Source organism: Lissotriton vulgaris, chromosome 2_1 (genome assembly GCF_964263255.1).
Source record: "Lissotriton vulgaris chromosome 2_1, aLisVul1.2, whole genome shotgun sequence".
Lineage (NCBI taxonomy): Eukaryota > Metazoa > Chordata > Amphibia > Caudata > Salamandridae > Lissotriton > Lissotriton vulgaris.
In genome coordinates, this window is record NC_141687.1 from 2,111,815,942 (window position 1) to 2,111,831,793 (window position 15,852).

Genomic DNA, 15,852 nt, shown 5'->3' on the forward strand with positions numbered 1-15,852 from the left:
GAGTACTTTATAATAGGGTCCTGGAATGGACGGAGGAAAGCGGTTTGCTAGACCCTTCTCAGATGGGCTTTAGAAGTAAGGTTGGCACGGTCGAGCAATGCCTGAATTTAAATTTAGTAATTGGCAAATATAACATCACCCGATCATCACCAATCTACTTAGCATTTATGGACTTATTGTCCGCTTTCGACTTAGTCAATAGGTCTAAACTCTGATCCATTCTTCTAGACTATGGACTAGATGAACCCCCTTGTACATTTTTTGGCATATTTACATACTGACCTCAAAGCGCAATTAAGGAGATCTCTGGGGCCATCAGAGTGGGAAGAGGAATTAGACAGGGGTGCGTTTTAGCACCCCTGCTTTTTATTATTTATGTTAATGGGTTGAGCAACTCCTCAAAATGTTCCCAAAATTAATGGGAAATTATTACCAGCACTTCTTTACGCAGACGATGCGGTCCTTATGGGCCGCACCCCGAATGCTTTACGTATTTTAGTTAAAACCTTTACACAGCATATGGATGATTTAGATCTGCGTGTGAATTTAAAAAAATCTTTTATTATGTCATGTGGGCCAGGGAAAAGACAACTTAACACCATTGTGGTAGGGACTGACAAATTACATTCCACTAGTTCATTCCCATATTTAGGGATGGTCTTTGCTGCGAAAGGCTTGTGGAGTGGACATTTGGTCCACTCCACAAGCAAGTTCTCAAAGGCCATCAACTCCATTCTTAGCCTACCTCGCCCAAAGAAAATAGGTGCAACCAAAGCTATTTAAAAATTTTTTAAATTACAGTGCGCACCAGTAGCTACATATGGGGCGGAGATATGGGGCCTGGCAAAAACTCATAGTATCCAATCAGAAGAAAATTGCTTCTGTAGGAAAATCTTGGGTGCTTCAATCTCCACCCCTGAGTATATTTGCCACAGGGAATTCAACCTGCACTTTATATGTGATTTTATTAAGACTAGACCAGCGCTATTTTGGCTGGCGATCTGGAGGAATAATTCAGCCACCCTGACACAAGAAATTATAAGTGATTGTCTTAGTTGTGAAAGAGGAATGGCCATCCCCTGGCTCTCAGGAGTTTATAACTTATGCAGGGTGGATAAAGGCCACCTTTTCACGGATCCCTCCAGAATTGAGCCTAAAGATAGGAACGAGCTAAAACATGCACTACACGCACTTTATAAAACAGAAAGGATAAAAAATGAACTTCTTAAATTGTCAGTTGTGGCATATATGAACAACGATTTGTGTAGGCAACCAATCCCACTTTATCTCACCTCCCAATGACCAACTGGGAAAGATCATTCCTGTTCCGTATAAGGGCAGGAACTGTACGATTTTTATTATGTTTTCCCCTGGGCTATTATTCAAAATCACACTATAAGCCTTGTCCTTGTGATGGAGTGAGCTCACAAAACGATTTGCACTTTTTCATTTCCTGTAAATTTTACTTAAAATATATTAAATGGTTTTTAGCTCCGTATTTTAGGAAACGAAGACCCCTTTCCTTGGGGCAGTCTTACCTGATGTTGCTCTCCCTGGACAATGACGAACTGGTCTTTCGCACTAGCACTTTTCTGAGACTCATTATCCGTGTCCGTCAAACGATGGAAAATCCTTGAATAATTGTTACATTTTAGCGGCTATAATAATATGTTACTTAAATTTAGTTTTTATATATGTATTCGTAAAGTTTTAATGGGATTTTTATGAATCTGTATATGAGATTGCTTTTATGAATTTTTGAAATTCGAATAAAGATTTCTGAACTGAACTGAACTAGTCTGTGGTGTAATTTTATTTGCGTTTCCCTGATGAGGGGTTTGTTGTGGAATCCTGATAGCCGGTTGGACTGTTAGAATCCGCATGACATATTGAACCAATTATCTATGTATTTTTATTAGTTTATTTAGTTGAACTTATAGTTCTGGACCTGACATTTCTTCAATGGCAGGATGTAGTGTATAGCTGGCTAGTACCGGCCATGTTGCCCCTGGTCTACATAGTAGACTGAGCCTGGTAATGTGATTTTGATGTTGTAGGGTGCCTTTAAACCAGAGCGCATGCTTCTTGGTATGTTAATGGAATTTCAATATACTCAAAAGGAACCTATTCCATTGGAGGTTCCTCTACTTTGTAGAAGTGGAACACATGTGTTACTGGATTTGCTTCAGGGAAGACAATCCATGAATAGAATACCTCTGTCTGACGATATTCATGTGCCTCTATGACAAAGATGACCCTACCACCTCTTGATGTTAGGCCATTTGTTATAAGCTTTATAGTGATGGTTTTCCCTAAGTTTTCTGGGATGATTATAGCATCTGGGTAATTTTGTTGGAAACCAGTTCTTGCAGCTCCACCGTTCTCATTGTTACTCATTTTGTTGACTGAAAGTTTGTAGAGCAAGTTTCAAGGAAACAAAGATAAGGTGCATAATATTTTGAAACACTGTATCCTTCAACGTTGAACAAACCTGAAACTAATACATAGGATTTTCGTCCTACTCAGTAATAGCGGATACTTTATTCTTTTACCCACTCCAGACGTCTATTGGAGTATTTTATGGGGAAAAGGGGTCTCTGTGAAAAGCATCACTGAGTTACTCTAGTATCTAGCGTTAAATGAGTGACTTACCAAACGTTGGGCGCCATGTAGTGTAGTTCCTATATTCCCAATAGGTTCTGCGCATTGGCATAATATATCCTATAGATGTGACGTAGGACTTAGGTCGACTACGTCTCTATCGAATATATTAGACTTAATTATGAGTGCCAGTTAGCTCAGAGGTCACTAGAAACTTTCTCGAATACACAAGAAGGGATTAGTTTCTGACAACCACATAATCATGACAACTTTGTTTCCCCAAGATAAAACTGATCTTCAGAGTCGTGTAAACAATAGATAGATATTTCACTCAGTCAATCGTGCATGCTTCGTTTCACCAGAGGTGCAGAGAAATAGAGAGACAGGTGTTTTCAATAAAAGTATTTATTGAACGGTCTTCTTTCTCATGGAAAAGAAATGAACTGCTACAATCGTAATACTGGCTGTAAAGTATAATGCGTACAGCAAGAAGAGTATTATAAAATAATACTGTAAAAGCATGGTATGGTTTATAAGCCTTAAAATGCATACATAAATAACAAAGACTAAAAGTACTCAACTGTTGCTTCTAAAATACGCCTACCCCGATGTACCTAACCTAAGTCTGGTACGAGGGAAGACGGAAGTATGGGTTTAGTTTCTTTGCCAAGAATCTATCCAAAATTTCTCTTAGAGTCTAATCAGCTCCGTTCCTTGGTTTAAAATGAAGGAGGTCTGGTATCTCTGTCTCGAACTCGATTTCCCAACACCCCGCGAGGGGAGCTTGGAAACGCTGGAGCAGGATTCTCAGCGAGAGAAAGGCAGCCTCTCTGTCAGTGCGTCAGCTGGAGGGTCGGCTTCCTTCAGCACTTGCAGTAGCGAGATGCGTCGGGCAAGTAGATAGTCGAACTGCTCCAAACCACTGTCTGTTTGCTAGGGCAAGTGTAGGCATATTTATACCTTGAAGGTGCCTAGTTTGACGTAAAGTCGGACATAATAACGTTACCAAAGAACCCTAAGGGAATGGTAGTTCTTTGAAAACGCCATGATTTCTAGGACAAATCAATATTCAAGAAAGTCGTTGTGGCTTTTTGGAACTAGTGGAAGTAGTCATGCTTGTATTAGGACTGCATGGGCTATGTTAAATATGGGTATGATTTCTATGCCTATATAAGGGTAATGTGAATTGTATCTATATAAGGGCATGAATCGGGAAAATTACACTAGGGTCCCAAAACGCTATACAATATTACTAATTACGGGCAAGATATTCATTGGGGGGGGACTACAACTTTGTGCATAATCCAAACTTCGACTCCTCAGCTAAATGAAAAAGGCAGTTAAAACCAAAAACCTTCAAAGTTATTCAAAACTTTTGTAAAATCCTAGAATTAATTGATCCCTAGAGGGTGGTCTTTCCTATGAAAGCCGTGTATACCTGTTTTTCCAGAAGATTTCGCACCTCATCCCTGATAGACTTTTTCCTACTCTCTAATACTTTGGTATTCAACACCCAAAGAATTCTACATAATGGCTTCTCAAACCACGCATTAATGGGTCTCGATTTGAAATAGGGAAAGTCTTAGTACATCCTAGGCGTTGGGTTTTTAATAAGCAATACTTACAGGATGAAGTGTGGGTGCAATTTTGTAAAAACATGAATAATGAATTCCTCGTAATAAACCACTGGACTGCTTCCCTAAGCATTGTATGGGATACTTTAAAGTCATACATCAAGGGCTGGGGATAGGTTAGGATGTGGACAACACCAAAAAAAAACAAATTACAAAAGCAAATTCTAGAAAGAAATGTGCAGCAAAGTTACAAAAGGTTCTTAAGAAGCCCATCAGTGTAATAAAAGAAAACTTGATAGGGTTAAACAGGCGTTAAACAAAGCGTATTATGTGAAATGTGAAACACTATATCGTGCCCATACGCAAAAATTATATGAGGAAAGTAATTTCACGGGGAAGTTTCTAGCTAAGCAGGCCAACGAACAAGCGGCTAATAATCGGATTGAAACACTGAAATACCCCACCACTGGCATTCAGAGTAAGGACTCGGGAAGGGTGGGTGAAATAATGCTAAAACCTTTCAGATGAATCTATGCACAAAATCAACTAATTGATAAAGAGTACCTCAAGAAGTTTCTTTCAGAACAGAATATTCCGGCGCTATCAGAAGTAGAAGGGGTGAAAATTATGCAACTCTTTTCTAAAGAAGAATTGGCTGAGGTTATTAGGAATCTCCCGAATGGCAAAGCCTGTGGGCCAGATGGTTTCCCACCTGAATTTTTAAAAACTTTTTTCAAATTCTTGGATGAATATTTTGTTACTGGTTGCCAATACAATGCAAGAGGGCGGCCCTATACCGGCGTTATTTCATAAGGGGAATTTGTACGTTTTTTTAAAATGGGGAAGAATGGTGAGGACTCCAATTCATATCGCCCAATCACATTATTAACCCCTTCCAGGCTCATGACGAGCTGGGCTCGTCATGGTGTAGCCTCCTCGCACACTGATGACGAGCCCAGCTCGTCATGAATAAGGGGCTTTTAGAAATCTCAGCACAGGAGGAGAATTCAACTAGCGCGGATGTGGTTAAATATTGATTATAAAATCATCACAAAACGTTTAGCTAATACATTTAACTTAGTAGCATCAAAATTAATTCATCCAGATCAGAATGGTCTTATCGCAGGGAGGCAGTTGGGGACAAACACACACTATATGGCTGAAGCACTGGATTATTTTGCAGCTAATAACTCATCCACCTTAGTGCTTCTGCTAGATGTAGAGAAAGCATTCGACCTTGTTGTCTGGAAAACTTTACTTCGTATTCTCTCTAGATTTGGGATACCATCCCAGGTCACAGGGTTGATACAAAGGATATATCGCAACGCAGAAGCTAGTATTATTATCAACACAATAGAGGTGGGGAAAATAAACATTATGCGTGGAACACAATAGGGCGGCCCACTATCCCCTTTCCTATTTGCCTTCTTTATTGAACTTCTGGAAATCGCAGTTAGAGAAAAAGTTGATATCCGCCCCCCTCTGCCATTGATGGGGAGATAAAACTATATGCCAATGATATTATGTTAATTCTTGATTGCAGTAAGGGTGTTCAGGAGAAGGTATTCAACAATTTTGCACATTTTGAGGGATTGGGAGGTTATAAAATTAATAAAAAGAAAACTGAACTAATATTATGTGGGTGTAACCCAGACATTCTGCATTCAGATATCACTCTATGCATGAATCCACACCCTAAAAGATATCTATGGATTAGGTTTTCATCACGGATTGAGAAACTATATGATCTGTGCTTTGCTTTTAAAAATACAAGATCTATTTTCACGATGGAATTCTCTCCTCTTGACCATTTTAGGGAGGGTCTCCTTGATCAAGATGTCTATTCTTCCGCTGTTTAACTTTTTATTTTCAGCTATTCTATGTGTTTTAACTACAACCTTTTTTAAAAAGGTAGAGTCCATGTTTACGTCCTTCATTTGGCAAAAACAAATTGCTAGAATTACACTAACCACTTAATATGAGGACCTGGAAAAAGGCGGGTTGGCGCTTCCCAGCCATAGGGATTATTATTTTGCCTACTTTACACAGTATATATCTAGGTTTAAAGTAAAGCCGCATATAGGAATATTTTTTAATTATTTTATGCAGCTGATCTGGGCAGAGCATCAGATAGGCAATGTGTTACAAATCACCATGCATGCAGTGGTTTCTTTGAAAACTCAGGGATTTGTTTAGACGGTACACTATTCCCCATATCAGTGCCGCAACACCTATGTCAAAATTTGTCATAAAATCAGGGAATAAATTACCACAGGAAATATTCCAAAAATGGTAAAAACTGGTTTAGGAAAATATCCGACTTCCTTCTGACGGAAAGATGGCTCACTAACCTCGAAATTCAAAACAATGTTTTTCTATTTGCCGCATACAGAATATAAGATAACGTTTTCAGCAGTTTGGAGCTGGGTCGTATAAACTTCAATAAAAATATCGCACTGGCATTATGTGAAACCGACAAAGATAAAAATCCTGGGGTATGGAAAAAAAAGGTTGGCTTCTATAAAAAGTCCAGATCTTACCCAGAAACTAGTCAAAAAATAGGTAAAAAACGAAGGCCTGGAATTAACAGCTAGGATGTGAAACGAAGTTAATGAAACTTAACTTCAGCAAACTGTTATATAAACCCCACAATTTCTCTCATCAGTTAACCCTCACCTGCCAAGTCTTTTTTTTAGGTGCCCAGATGGGCCGGCAGCCTACTGGTTTAATATCATTGATCAGTGACATCTTATCCAGGGGTTCTGGAATGATATATTACTGTACTTGGAGCCTGAATGGCAAATTAGATTGATATCTATCACTTGCCTGAAAGTTTGGGGATATGATCCATCTCTCGGCCTAATCATCAAATAGGCCAAATTAGTTTATTTCACAATGGCGGTGGCCATATCCCTTGTGCTACAAAAATGGCGATCACGAAAAGTCCCAACAATACATGACTGGGTACGGAAAATGAAGCAAGTTAGAAAGAGCGAATAGTTATATGCAATGCGCAATGGGGGGATTAGGAAGTAAAAGAAATTATGGGAACAGTATTTTGAGTGAAAACAGGGTTTAGAGCGGATGATTCGGTTGTCCCATTGTTATTTTCTACATCTTGTTCTGCATGCACTTTAGGTACTTGGCATCACCTATCTCAGGAAGCGCCTAACAATTTTAAGCTATTACCATTCATCTTCATAACTTGGGTTGTATTTTCGATTATGTATGTTGTATTTATGGATGACTAGTGCATTCACAGTATATATGAATTAGGTGCACTGATATATTGCTATATTTTGGATTTCAATAAAAAAAGAAAAGAATTGAAGCAAGAGCACATTTCACGCTAAGAGATACCTCGAAATGACGGATGTGTATTATGGGTAAGTTTGCCAAAATTTCGCATAATTACATGAAAACGAATTTGCCTCTTAAAATTCACAACCTTGCCCACTTTCCTCTTTCAGGAAAATCACAATCTCAATAGACTGGGGATGTTATGCAATAGGAACTTTGATCTGCCAGGTGGTGGGCACAGTAATTAACATCTCTCAGCCAGGCAGCTCAAAGGGCACATTTTCATTAGTGACCGGCTCAGAGAAATATACCATTACACGTACATTAAAGTATCCAGCTGGGATTAAAAAATGACCTTAGAGCTAGTACCATGGGCTGATTCAAAGTTACAATTCAATACAGTTTTACACATAAAATGCACAATTGTAAAACACTACAAATCATAGATTTTATCCCAAATGTAAAAGTACATTTTTATTTCAGAATCAAATCGAATTCTACCAGTCTAGACTGGGTCCCATCTACCACAAAGCTTCCTGTGTCCAGATGCCAGGCTGAGTCAGTCAAAATTCTTCCTTGCTCGGTCCACATGAGTGCACATGTTTTAACATGCTTTATATGGAACCTGCTCACAGGCTCTTACTCAGGGTGCTCAAACAGCTTAAACTTATAGGAAAAGGAGGACACTGAAGGTTGCAGAGCCATTTTACTTGGAGCATTACAGTGAGTGAGACTCCATTTGGAAGTCTGGTGCTAAAGCAGAGGTGAAATGCCAGAGGTCCAAAAGCAAAAACCTAGGGGGAAGTTTACCAACATGTGATACAATGAGGCAAGCAACCAAAGTTGTGCACTGTGCCAGCTTATTATGTCAAAAGAAATGAGCAGAAGATATGTTGCCCCTTCGCGCTGCTGCATACCCTTTCACCATATTGTAAGGGTGTGTGCATGCTGTCTAGCATAGGTTTTGTACTGCAAGGGGACGCTTTCAGTACAGCATACTATGCTCAAACATACTTCTCAACTTTTCCAAATGTGTATGTGTGCTGTAAACTACAGCACAAACGCAGATTTGGAAAATGATACACGCTTTCAAGAGGTATACATGTTCCTCACAAAGACCTGTCTGCATTAGGACAGCGCTGGAAGGCTGTTCGCCCTGGGCAGCCTCCCCCTCATCCCCCCTACCCTTACCAGCGGCCGCGCAGGGCAACAACTGCAAGATTCATTAGCCAGCATACCCACCCTGATCTTGCAGCCGCAGCATAGGCTGGGACCAACACGGGAGGCAAAAGGTCTAGCTAAGCCACTGCCTGTCTGTAAGGGCCCTAGGCCCCATGCAATATAAATGACCACACACACACCGTGGTTTATTATCTAGAACTGGCCCAGGGCACGTGCCCCTATCCCCTTTTATGGGGAGGGTCACCTGACCGGTGAAACCTGTGATGAATGGGTGTGGGGTGAGTGTTGAAGGCAGCCCCCAAGGAGTGGCTGGTGGAAACACATATTCTGGAAACACTAAACCGTGGCCAGCTGGCCACTACACTGTCTACATCTTTTATTGGATAGGGCTATCCAGCAAATTCAATGGGAGGTTCCATGGGAATATCCAGGTACCATTGACATATGGCCCAAAGAAAAGGAGTCATACGATCCACCAGGCTGTATAGAAGGGCAAAACTATAACTGACAAACCAAATATTTTTTTACGTTTAAAATGTTTGCTGATTTATTGCACAAAGGTATGAAATGTCATAGTACAGGCGATTCCTGTAGCTTCCTTTACTTATAAGTCTTTATGAGCCGTATGTAGCCCTTGGTGGGTTTCTCGCCACACAGCAATACTACTAGTACTTCTTCTGGCTGACAAGGTACCCATTCATACTTTTGGAGGGAGAATGGTAAACGAGGTTGTGCTGAAAAATGCGTTTTCCCTTCTATCCCTATACACTTAGCCCCCCCAATGCCGCCCCCACCCTTATGCTTCCCAGTTTTCCCTCCTCTCTCCTGTGAATAATGTCACATCAGTGAGAAATGCATGCCTGGGAACATGGGCGTCGATTTTTTCTAGTAATCAGAGCAAGAACACTGTGACGTCCATGAATAATTGTGTAGTGAAATAAACAACTCTAAAACATTCTGTTATTGCATATTCATCAGCCTATTCCTAAACACAAACAAAAGTTTGATGGGATATACTTACACACCTACCAGGTGTCATGCTTCTTCTTGGCATATCCTCTGTTCTCCAAAAACTTAAGTTTGATGGGGAGCGGGCCTACATCCTGAAGTCAGGGAGTCACTTGTTTGTACCCTAGGATCTGTGAAATAGATTAAAAACCAATGTGATAAACCAGTCTGATTTTAACTATGTAGGGTACCACCTGGTATAAAAAAAATTAGGTGTAAAGTATCTGGGAATTATCCCCCTATTAATCTGAAAATATGGCATCAACCCAGAGAAGTACCCTCAGACATTTAGTGAAAGTCAGAAACTTCCCCAACAATCCTGGGTGGATTGTGTAGACTCCTCCAAGGCTCTGGATGAGTAGATGAAGGGCAGTGGAGTGGAGAATTAGCAGGGGCCATAAAATTGGATTGCAAGAGAGCATATGTTCAGTTTTTGTTTTGCAGATCTGCACCAGCACCTTATTGACTGTAAACTCACTGACCCAAGGGAGCTTGCAGGCAGACCAATCGATCAGGACCAGGGTCCACAAGAAGGTACTTGTGACAGGCCTTAAGGAGGGTGGTGGGGAGGTTAAGGCAGAAACAGCAGGTCCCAGAATAAGGGGGAGGAAAGGGTTCCCATGCCTCTTCTGAGAAACAGAGGGGAGGTTCTGGTGGGTAGTGGTCCAAGGCACCCCATTTCCAATCCTCCTGCTTTGATTTTTCTCATCTAGGACACAAGCAAGGGAGCTTTTCCTGTCCTAAGACATCACCCTCTAGTGGGACCTCTACGGGATGGCCAGTGTGGCCTTAGGGATAAATTGTCTCCAGGGGCAGTTCATAGATCATGCCATGATCTCCCATAGCTAGAAGATAAACGCAAAGAATGAGCTTGTGAACCCTGAAGGTGGGAAAGTGAATGGGATCCCTGTCACTGTTCCGGGGCTAGCCAGACCATGATAGTTGAAAGTCCAGTTTCTCCAGAGCAGTGCACCGGCCTGGTGTGTAGGGTAACTCAGGCCCATGGGCAGGACTTTTTCCACCCTTTGGCCCTGGAGGGGGGAGGTAACCGAGAGGAGGATCAAAGTTAGTTCCAAGATGCCCATAGACTGCATTCTGGGGAATGAGTTGCCCCCGGTGTCAGAAGGGCTGAAAGGAGCAGACACCCATGGAGCCCTGGCAGTTCAGTTTTCTCGTGGTACCACATCCAAGCGGAGTGTACAGAACCCTGGATGGGTGGGAAGGGTGAAGGAGGACTTACCCCTGTTCCCTGTTCAGCCTTAGGGTACAGACCCAGAGCTGAGTGGCCAGTCTCAGGATACCCCAACTACTAAGCCATGTAAAAGTCAAATGTATATGTCCAGTGTCTTAAATACACTGCAATCTGCCCTCTGGGCTGTCCAGGGCATTCACTCGGGGTGACGTATACATATTTGGGCCTGGCAAAAGGTGCAAAACGACTTACACGAAAATGTACGCCCATTACACAACCTTGGGCCACACAGTAAATGGCTTACATTGGACCATCCTAGAGTCCCACCCTCAACTGCAAAAAGAAGCCCTTTTTATAAAAGAACAAAACTGGATTTTTAAGCTTTCATCTCATATCGGCAGGATTAAATGATAATATCCTGTGGCGGGAGCTTAATGAATGACAATTGATTGGGACTGTAAGACACCAATAAATCAAGAGAAGTTGACTCCATGAGGGTCAATAGATACATGCCATACCTCCAGACTGGGTATCCACAGTTACCACATAACTGACCAGTTCTAAAAAACATCTGACAAAGTCCATTGTGTTGCCTTATTTTCCTAATTTTCCTTTAACCGGGCCTGTATTAACTTCTGCATCGTTGCATGCACAGTGCATTGCTGGGCCCTAAAATTAACTCAACAGTACACACTTCATGGGGCCCCAATAAACCGACCCTACAGCACAAACATCTTGACATCACCCCCATTCTCTCAGGCAGATGCTTAGGGGATGGTGCTTCATTACAGAATAATTTTGGGAATCATCCCACATTCTCAGTAATAAAAACACTGTCACCACAATATGCAGGCTATTAACTAATGGTCCTGGTAACGTGCATCCTAAATTGCCGGTCTAGTCTTTCCCGACGCGACAACGGGAAATATTCTTACTAGCCCACCCCTGGCGTGTCTCAGTACGCGAGTCAGAGCTGGAGTAGGCGAAACGCTACTCACCACACCACTTCTAGTGAGAAGGCGACTCCAAACACTGACAGCAGCAATACCGGTAAGTGCATACTTCTATTTGTAACTTGCCTGCATATCCCCCACGTATAGATCGTGTGTCAGCGACGCGCTCTGAAAAAAACCTGTCAGCTTTCGACCTACAAAATACGGGGTGAGTGATGGGGATGTATGACTACTTGGGCTTTTCATGTGACTATATGACTATAAGTATAGATTCGCTAGCAAAAATCCCTGTATCCAGGCACAACTACGAGGCCGCGAAAAAGGATTTGTTTGTTAACTTGTTTGTTTGTTAACTTCATCGCATTTGTCCTTGTTGCACAAAAAGCATCACATTTAGACAACAGAGTTGCAAACCACAAACATGGGCAGTTTGCATGCCACTAGTCGTTCTGATGACAAAACTAGTTTGACACATGCGTGCATGTGTGGATTGATTTATTTGCCACAGGTCATCATCTGTAAATATGGTTTTAAGAATGGTATACTATAATACGAATATTTACCAAGCGTTATGTCATCATTATTTTATTTTATGCCTTTGTCCCACCTTATTTGGGTCAGGTCTCGAAACGATACAAGTTGACACTTAAACTTGTACGACATAGCACGGCTGGCGACTTGATTAATCTGCCAAATGGAATACACCAGCCCTGCAGTAATGTAAGACTATTAGCATACTAATCTTTTATGGTCCTTACAATTTGCCAATAGACCCGTAGGGGTAGATGAGGCAAGAAGAATGTTGACCAACATTAAATAGTATAAATGCTCTAAAGGATTGTTATCTCCGATACGAGCTACACTGTTTTTATTTAGGTTAGCAAGCTGCATTAATAACATTTATTTAATAAGAGTCTCCCTAAACCAATTTTAAATCACACTTACTACACTACTCAATTCAGTTCACATACCCTCACTCACCAAACGGCTTTAACAAAAGAACTCCGCCAAAGAGCCCCTTCGTGGGAGCCCATCAGGCATTGCAGCCCCGGCCCGACGAAGATCACTCGCCAAATGAGGAAGCATACACCTTTTGAGATGAGTGAGGGCACTTCCTCCATTTGGAGGTTAGTCCAGAAACCTGACTACCACTTTTATCCTTAGGAACTGCACACCCATAGATTTAAACGATTACTATTAGGGAGTATCCCCTAGATTAATCAAAGTCCCGTTTTGCGAGTCTGTAATAGCGATTATTAAGGAATCGCTATTACAGACTCACAAAACGGGATTCATGTACAAATCGCAATTTATTTTGCGATTCCTACAGCTTCCTTATTTGCGATTAGCTAATTGCTAATCACAAATAAGGAATAACTCCCCATTCATTCCTATGAGCTTAAAGGCCCATAGGAATGAATGGGAAGACATATCAATGTGCGAATCGCTATTAGCGATTCGCATTTTGAGTTTGCGATTTCAAGGGTGCAGGGGCGTCCAAAGGACACCCTGTTGCACCCCTGAAATGATATTGGACGCTGGTGTTACGCACACACATGTCCCAAGGACATGTGTGTGTGTAACATACAACTTAGAAAAATGCACTTAAATGCATTTTTCTAAGTTTCCGCTATTTACCACGAGGTTTGACTTCGCGGTAAATAGCGGCCCAAAATTGCGATTTCGCAATTTTTAAATGTTTCATGAATTGCATTTAAGGAATCTCAAATAGAGATTCCTTAAATGCAAATCCTCGCAAAATTGCAAATTCTATAATAGCGATTTTTGCATTTGGGATGATGAATCCCAAATGCAAAAATTGCGCTCGCAAAGGGCCAGATTCTCAGAATCTGGCCCTTTGCGAGCCGATTTTACGTTGATGAATCTGGCCGTATGTGTGCTGGACCTGTCCAAAAAACTCCTGGTTCCTCTTTTACAAGTAAAAGGTTGAAATGGCAGTTGAGAATGGCACATATATGCTGCAATGGTTGACCTTAAACAGGTGTAAAAGTGTGACTTAAGTGGGTGGTGTGAGGCCCTTGGGGGCCAAGCTAGGCCTGCGGCGCTGCAATGCTTATGGAGCGCAATAAGGTGACACACACACGTTACTGCACTGGTGTGGACCGGAAGTGCCGTGCCACTTCGGTCCCTTTATTTAAAGCTTTCTGGCCACGCCTGGCCAGAAAGTGATACATTGTGCGGAGTGCTTCCGGGGGCTCAGACTGAGACCCTCGGAGCACTAGAGCGCTACATCCCTTCCCAACTTGGATTTTTCAAAACAAACTATAACAGTCAGTTCAACATGCAAAGTCTGCCAGCCTGTGATTGGGCCGTGGATTGGATCTGAGATTATACTGCCACTTGCCTCTCGGAGGGATCTGGTCCCGAGGAGGTCCCGGTGATGGCAGGGATGGATGTTCTGCAGCGTCCGGGGCCAGGCACGAGTTATCATCTGTGGCTGCATTCTCTCCTTCTTCCCTCGTTACAGGTGTCTCGCCACTTGGGCTTTGTCCTTTCGGAGCAGGTATCTGCTTGAACCACGATACGTTGCGAGTCACTTCTTCTCCGTCTCGGCTGACAGTGACTGCTGTTCCGTGGGTTTCCTTGATGACCCAGGGCTCCGGTTCGAAAGGGGTCTTGAATTTCCCTCCGGGCCTTCTTGTTCGGATGAGCACCGTCTCTCCTGGGCTCAGGGTCTTTGTTTGGGCTCTTCTCTTGCAATTTGCCTTCTCGTTTGTTCTCCTTCTCCTTTCTTGGGTGTTTGCCGGGGAGTATGGTGTGGGAGTCCAATTGTCAGCCGTGGGTAATAGATCTCTTCTGGGGCCGGCCAGCATCAGTGCCCACGGTGATTGCATGGTGGTGCTGTGCGGCGTGCTGCGATACTCCCTTAGGAACGCTTGCAGTGTTTCTTCCGGGTCACTTCCTTCCGCTGAGGATATTCTCAGTATTTTATTTATTGTCCTCATGAAGCGTTCTACCTCACCGTTGGCTTGTGGCCATTGCGGGGTGATTCGGTGATGCTTTATGCCAAGATTGTCTAAGAACTCCTTGAACTCACTCCCCTGGAATGGGGGCCCATTGTCCGTTTTGATGACCATTGGGATGCCAAACAGAGCAAAGGTTTTGGTGAGGATGGGGCGAATGTTCGCGAAGCTGGTTGACGCTGCCGTTTCCACGATGGGGTATTTAGTGTAATTGTCCACCAGCACTACTGTGACTCTTCCGTCCGGGAAGCTGCCAAAGTCCAGGCTTAGCCATGCCCATGGTGATGGGGCGTGTTCCTCTGTGATTATAGGGGCTGGTGCTTCGGGGCTGCTCGTGATTTGGCATGCTCGACACTCTCGTACGCAGGCTTCGATGTTCTCCTCCATGTTTGGGAACCATATCTTCTCTCGCATCCTCGCCTTCATTCTGCGGGTGCCTTGATGTCCTTCGTGTGCCAGGGTGGTTGCTCTCTCTTGCAGTGTTTTGGGGATGACTACGCGAGTCCCTCTCAGTAGGAGGCCATTGTCAGCGCAGCTGAGGTCGTCATGCACCTTCCAGTACTGTTGTAGGCGCGTTCTGTCTGCTTCGTGCCACCCGTCGGTGTCCTTCAGGAAGTTCGTCCATGTTCCGGATTGTATGGCCTCCTTCACCCTTCCGACTACTGCATCGTTGTCATAGTGAGAGATGATGACGTTGGCGGTCAGTGCACAGGGGCACGCGCCTGTTGCTAGCATGTTAATGAATTCCTCGGTCTGGACCTCAGGGTCTGCGTTGCTAGATTCTTCTGCGGGGGGGTGGCGCGACAGGAAGTCCGCCGGGTTTTTCGCCCCTGGTCGGTACACTAGGTCCATTTGGTACTGTTGAACCTGGATTGCCCAGCGTTCGATCCTTGGCGGGGGGTGTGGAGCAGTTCCACGGAATAACGGGATCAGCGGTTGGTGGTCTGTCACCATTCTGAAAGGGTGGCCGGAGATGTAGAGATGAAAATGGGCGCACGCCCATTTTACTGCCAATGCCTCCCTCTCAATTTGCGAGTACCGGGACTCTGTCGCCGTCA